This window comes from Osmerus mordax, chromosome 1 (genome assembly GCF_038355195.1).
Source record: "Osmerus mordax isolate fOsmMor3 chromosome 1, fOsmMor3.pri, whole genome shotgun sequence".
NCBI classification, from domain to species: domain Eukaryota; kingdom Metazoa; phylum Chordata; class Actinopteri; order Osmeriformes; family Osmeridae; genus Osmerus; species Osmerus mordax.
Window position 1 is genome coordinate 869,633 of NC_090050.1, and position 7,687 is coordinate 877,319.

Sequence of the window (7,687 nt, forward strand, 5' to 3'; positions counted from 1 at the left end):
GCAGTGCTGACCAATCACAGAGTTTGCTACATTGATGGATTGACCATCAGAAGAACCATTTGATCTACAGTTTATATAAGGCAGGGTTTGAGGGTTGTTCTTCATCACTCTTGCGAACGATCTGTGGCTAGCACCTCCTTCGTTATGACTGATCACAAAGTACTTTGTTAATTCTTAATTTGTACAAGCAAAATACATTTATTGAAACCGCCATCTCTTGACTATTCAAATCTACACAGTGCCACTAGAATTTTTCCACAACAGACCTTTTGGAGAATACAGGAAACGTGTGACAGATAGACAGATACCTGCGTCATGTATGGCCCAAAGTCTAGACAGGGCCATCCCGTATTGAAAGATATAAGAATGAAAGTTGTGGGTGAAGAATACTCTCTCTGTACTTCTTGAGTCGTGAGTCGAGCAGTCAAGGTTTTTTCCTGAGCCTGTTTTTGTTGAGTGTCCACCTGTGCCTGATTTAGCAAAGAGTTTCTTTTTGTCAGTTGTACTGACCATCTGTTACTTGCTGTTTTACTAGTGACCCAGGGTCCGCGTTTTCTTATTTTCTTTGTCGCCTTGGTAAAAGAGGTTAGCTTCCTTTTTTATTTCCTTTTTACACTTTTGTTTCTGTTCCTACAATCTGCCAATAAAAATTTGAAAACAGTCGTTGCCCTACCGCCCATTTGTGCGCCCCTCGCTCGAGACCAAGAGATCCACTCAGCGCCCCACGCCTAGATTCAGGTGAGTTCCCCGGGAATCGCGACCAGTCATTTAGGCACGAATACTGCCCAGCTGGTGTTTACGCGAAACAGGGTCATGAAGTGTTCGTCTGTTCAGACACATATACTCTCTCGATAGGTGCGGTGTTGCGTCTCACAGATAAAACTAACGGGGGGGAATAAGGGCGGGCGAGAGCCCTGGAACGTTTTTGTTATCGGGTGGGAAGGGCGTTAACCGGGAGGGAAACATAGCCAAGGAATAAGTGATCGATAAACTATGATGTGTTGCCCAAAAAAGGGACTATAAACATTTGCTGCTATAAAAGATCTCTTGAGGTTGTGTTGGAGGCCCGGTGAACGTCTGTGACATCGTGGTTTGGTTGGGTGCGGAGATTCCTTCCTGAGAGGGAGCCTCCGACTAACTCGTAGCCAAGCGTGTGTTCTCCGCACACGTAGCCTATGCAAATTCGTGAGACCCCGGGCGTGAGTAGGGTGGCGTAGCGAGGCGTAACAATATATACATATATATATATTCCCGGGGGATCAGCACCCTGGTCAGCGCCCTCGAGTCCCCACACGATCGTTCGACAATACGCAATATTACAATAGTTCACAATAATTTGTGAATTGGACCAAACTGCAACAGAGTGTGCTAACAAACAGTCTGTTACAGCCTGAAAAACTCTGTTACAGCCTGACAAACTCGCTCAGACACACAAAACCCCCTCAAAGAACTGATCACTTTCTCAAACTATCAATTTCACATGTTTTCTTCTTAGACTGAACATGTCTCCACAGTTTACAGGAGTCAGGTGGCTGAGCGGTTAGGGAATCGGGCTAGTAATCAGAAGTTTGACAGTTCGATTCCTGGCTGTGCAAAATGACATTGTGTCCTTGGGCAAGGCACTTCACCCTACTTGCCTCGGGGGGATGGGACAAGAGCGTCTGCTAAATGTAAAATGTAAATGTTTAGACCAAGGTCAGAGGTGACACTGGTTAACCATCTCTTCCCTGCATCCTTCAACTGGTTTTTGGTCTTAACTTAGCAGCTACATTCCACAACTAAAAGCACAATTTCCTGTGACTAGCATAAACAGACCTTTATAACAAAATGCAATGAGATAGTACATAGTTAAATATGACTTAATCTAAGACCAAATAATAAACATATTATTCTATTACAGGGGATACAGAATAAGGGAGAGAGGTACAGAAAGAGCAAGAAAGACAGAGAGAGATACAGAAAGAGGGAGAGAGAGTGATAAACTGCTGCAAGGAAAGACGTGGGAGGAGGGAGAGGGGGAATGTACTGACTTCAGGGGGAGAAGACACATGGAGGAGAGTGATGAGGATTATAAAGTTGAAATACAGACATGCTGTGAGAGCGCAGTGAAGGGAAGGAGGTCAGAGACACAACAAGGAGAGGAGAGGGAGAGGTGGACAGAGACACAACAAGGAGAGTGCCACCTATTGTAACAACTTTCAGAACACGACACAAATCTGCCTTTGGGGGTATTCCAGCAACGTCGCTAACGAAAGCCGAGCTTACACAAAAAAGACGAGCTTAGGTAAACGTCAACTTAGACTTCAAGTCATTCCACTAACGTTCCGTTCCATTAACAAGCAATGCTAATTCAAGCTGGACCTCAATAAGCTTAGATTGTGCTCGCACTCGGAGAACAGAAACAGCCCAGACCAGGCAATCGTCAAAAATAAGTGTTATGTCGCAACAAGCGGAACGTAACCCAGCAGAGCAGTGTTATTTTCCGCAGCGTATCTGGATTTGTGGAGTTTTTTGGAGTTATCTCCAAAAAAGCAATATTGCTGCAATTAACAGGGCAAGGGAGACAATCTGGCAAAACATTGCTGACCGTTTAAATGCGTAAATTGTAGGCCTACCAAATCTACTTAACATAACTAACGGATTTAGGCCCACTGATAATTAGTGTAATTTGATGAGCTTTCTGAAACCGTTCTGACAGTAATCATTGGCCGATATTCTCAACAGGAGGTTGAAAATAATAGCCAAAAAAATAATGTGGCAGCAATTGAAAATTGTATTTGGATGTAGGTTATGTATGAATTCAAAACACTGCAAAAGGCCATGGTTTGGACTTGATATGGGCTAATAATGTTTTTGTCTTCACATCTTGAACAAAATTAATAAATTACTTCAAAATAACTTTGTCTCACACATTTCTTAACCGATAGGCTTAATGCTGAGCTTAAAAATAAAAGAGGAAGATGACTAAAATAGGGATTCACTAAAATAAGCATTATTGCACAGATCCAGCACAGACTTCCAGATCAGAAGGTGACCCAAACTGTAGCACACTTTGCTTGGCAGAACATTCATTTAAAATTGCTCAGCATGACATCCTTTCGACTACTTTCTACTAAGGATGGTAGGCTGCTCTTATGTGTTCATTGCCATCCTTCAGAGTTGCAAAAGTTTTTTTCTATACTGTATATATATAATTTTTTTAAGAATGACAATAAAATCTATCTAGATAAACTATGCTGGGCCTGCTGAACCTATACCTCTTCCACAGATACTGGTCAGGAAAGCATTACTTCTGTCTCTGAAGACCCTTGGGGCTGGTGGGATAAACACTCTTTGTATAATCTGAGCACCTTCATCCACAGGGTTGAAGAACGGATACGCCATCATTGATTGACTTGTCAAGACGCATGGCTTAGTTTAGGCCCCCCCCTCTCACACACAAACCACAAACAAACAGACATACGAACACACGGACATACGGAGGGTCAATTAACCAATGCCTTTTAAAAACTGTTAAAGTGACATTATTTCTTAACTTGCTTATTTAAATTAATACATTCTTTGGAGATGAAGTAAACATGTAAATTCATTCATACTGGGTCATATTGTGAGAAACAAAGTCTGCACTTATGTTTCTGAACACGGACAGAGCAAAAGTGCTTTGCGCTTAATTTAGCTTGACTTTAAGTCTAGTTCAGAAGTATAAGTGACCTTGTTTACTCAACTAGAACTAGAATAAGCCACCTTAATGGGACGGAACCTTCACTGAAGTAACCGAGACTTGTCAAAATAAACCTGGCTTTTCCTTAATGTACGTTGATGAAATCCCCCCCCCCCCCATGTCCTAAATCTGTGATTACATTGTGTGTGTGTGTCTGTGTACATGTGTGTGTGTGTCTAGGGCCACTGGGTCATCAACAAACACACAGCATGTCTTCTTTATTTCTCCTTATTTAGTCAGTAAGATACTATTTAGTTCATTACATTCAGTGGAACTGAGATCAAAGACAGGATTGTTGTTTGTCGACAATAACAATTTTAAAAACATTCAACACCAATATTTACAAACACTCTGGGATAGGGTTGCCACCCGTCTCTTAAAATACGGAATCGTCCCGTATTTGAGAATAAAATGGCGCATCCCGTTTTGAATCAATACGGGATGGGGTTTGTCACGTATTTTCTGAGTTGTCTTCAATGCAGAATCCCATGCAAATCATCCCAACCGCATTCCATTCTGTGAAGACTCGTCCTATTCTGCCCCTGATTGGGTAATACTCGCTGCCATCGTTGGTTTGATCAGGTTCACGGCCAATCAGATTCAGAGGTAGGCAGGTCTCTTGGTGTAGAGTCGATTTGAAAGAATGGCGGAGGCAGGTCCAGATACCCCCCACGTAATAAGAAGTACACTTATAAAATGAAGTAGGCTTTACATGCCCCAATACTGCATACTACTACTTCTGGTCCACTGATGTTATCATGTTCATGGTGTTCATGGAAGATAATTTGCAAGTCTCCTGCACTATATCTATTTTTTCCAATAGACTTTTTTGAGTTTCAAAGCATTTGTTTAATTTAAAGTAAATAAGTTATGGATCTGTTAATTGAATGTTAATAAAATATGGTTCTCACAAGTTCCTCCAAAAGCCTATTTTTTGTGGTCTCACTGTCAAACTGTTGGCCTATGTTTACTATCATCATAGATGACAATATGACCACTTGAGTTGTGATAGAGATAGACTGAGTGCATCTGTTGACACTGATTTCAATAGCAGATATATTTTTATAATGTCCATGTATCAATCTTACTATTTTTATGAAAACATGTTTTAAGTTGTGATTTACCACCACTGGCATGTCATCGGGCCTGTGGTCATTGTGGCCCTGAGGGGTCACGCTGCGGCAGGCGTAATTTATTTTTCAGTATTGAAGGTGGCAACCCTACTCTGGGATATCAATTACAACTCTGTATACAGTTCAATCTTCAATAACATATATGTGACCACAGTGTGAGAGAGTGGGTGTGGGCTATTCTACCTGACACAGGGACACTGAGGAGCCATAGTTATAAACCCTGAACCCAGGATAGAGGAGCTTAGTGAATGTGGTGTGGAATGTGTGCAGGTGGGTCAGTGTGTCGGAGGAGACTGTGTAGAATGACAGAGTGCCTGCCGGCCGGCCAGTCCAGATACACTCCTACTCTGTGGTAGCTGGAGACGGGTATGACAGTTCTCTTATTGTACCAGGCAGAGTAACTGTTATCATCACAGAACAGACTCCAGGACTTATTATTGAGTCCAAGCAGACAGTCCTCACCCCATCCTCTCCTGCTGATTCCTTTATATATTACTGCTATATTAACCTGTTCTCCACTCCACTCTCCCTCCCAGTATCAGCGCCCAGACAGACCATCTCTAGTCAAAATTATTAATGTTTTCTGAGTGCTGACTGTTTAACCCTTGTGTTATCTTCGGGCAGGGCTGGACTGGGACCGAAAATCGGCCCTGGCATTTTTGGGTTAAGGCGGCCCCATTTTTTTGCTTTTTCTCTCTAAGCTTTTCTGCGCCTCCCTTGCGCTTTCGTTTCTCCATTTTTATTGATGCTAAACTGACAAACCATGTTAGGCATTAGCCAACAGCTTGTGTCTTCTTGGATTTGATTGGGTCAGGCGAGTGCCAATTAAGGACATTAACCAATGGGCCGCTGTCAGTTCTCTATGAGCCAGTCCGACCAAAAACAAAAACAAAGGGCCGCGGTCAGTTCTCTATGGGTCGGCCCGACCAAAAAAAAACAAAAAAAACATACATTACATCGGCGAGTCAGCCGAAAAGTGCGTCGGCCCACCGGGCAAATTCCCGGTATGCCAGATGGCCAGTCCAGCCCTGTCTTCGGGTCATTCTGACCCATCAGTCGTTGTGACCCACCGTCGTATTGCGACAACTTTACCGCATACAAAAACAAAGTGAAGCATTTTCTTTTAACAGTTGGGCTGTCTCAGACCCCTCACATTGCGAAGGTTAAAAGAAAATTATTTGTATTTGTTTTTTGTATTGGGTAAACACAACAATGGTTCGTTATGAGCCTTTGGGTCATGTGACCCGAAGGCAGCACAAGGGTTAAGAAACCTTCCTGTGCTTTATTTTGTTGACAGTGCCAAGAAACCGCTCCCCGTCAGGAACCAGAGCTCACCAGGCCCATGACACCACCAACTGGTGCGCATGTGAACCCACTGTAGCAATCCTGAAAGTTTCCTGGAATTTCCTGGAAGCTCCTTGTTTCATTGGACTGGATATATCAACATTAAAGTAAGTAAATTCCATGAAATGATGTGGTGATTGTTAGAATATGTAGTTCATGTAAATACTAAGTTATTGTGGAATTCATGCATCACATTTGATTTTCAGCTTGTTTTGTCTTTGTTGTAATTTTACAACGTTGGGTCAAAATGGTAGCTAAAATAGCAATTGCACCTTGCACTCTACATGGAGACATTACACTTCTCGAATGTTCAGATACAGGATAAATACTTACAGAAATATAATGTATTCGATGATTCACACTTTACAAATGGGTTATTTGTTATAATTTTCAGTTTAGACCAGATTTGAAGATTTCTAAATCAATGTTATTTCTATGTTAGAAGTGAAATATAGTCAACTGTTTTTTTAAATCTGTACTTTGCTTGTTTGCCCAAATATCTGCTTGTTGCACAAGGCAGATACTGTTTGTGGAGAGGGTGGCCATCTTCAGCCAGTGGGAGCCCTTTGACATTGATAACTGTGACACCTCAGAGACCTGTGACTGCTCAGAAGAGACCATCCTCAGGTAATGGGGGTTCACCAAATGGGGTCCCAGCCAAGAGGGCATGTGAACCATCAATGGATGTGCTCAGGGACATGGTCGCACATTTCCGGTGAAGACAACGAGAGGACGCTGCAGACACTGCATAAAAGGATATTCTAATAAGCTCTGCAGAAAGTGCAATCTCCGTCTCTGATTTTCAGAGGAAAGGAACTGCTTTTGGGACTACCATTGCACGTGAACAATGGACCCCGTGGTCTTTGAAGTTTTCATTCTGTTTTTATAATATTTATCCAGTTTTTTTTTTTTCATAAATTCTGATTCATCAAAATATGACTGTTGGGTGATTATTATTAATGAAATGTACTGTTATAGTGCTATGTAAGCAATCCACACTCCAAATTAACCATTAGTTGTTTTGTGTATTTGTTCTGACAGTTTGAGAGCAAATGCTGAAATTCTGCTCCCAACTAGGCCCAACGTTGCATTATTACAACGTTTCCCCAAAAACTTACAAAAACATATTTTTGGAATTCATCCTTCTTTATCTTCATCAGAAGACTCTTACAACATCATATGACTAAAAAAAAATGTTTTTATGTTTGGGTCTTACAGGGCTAGCTAGTTAGTCATGGGGAGTCTCTTCCATCCAATCTACCACTTAGCCATGAAAATTTGAAGTTTGACGCTGCATAACATGACACTGCTCTAGTGTCATGAGAGCCACAATGATAGGACAAAGTCAATAGGAGAGCCACTTTTACTGCAACGTATCAAAAGTTACATCCAGTCATAAATACAGCAGCATGTCTGTCTATCAATCTGTCATCCCTGAACATGGGGGGGGGGGGGGGGGGGGGGGGTATCATTCTTTACCATTTACCAG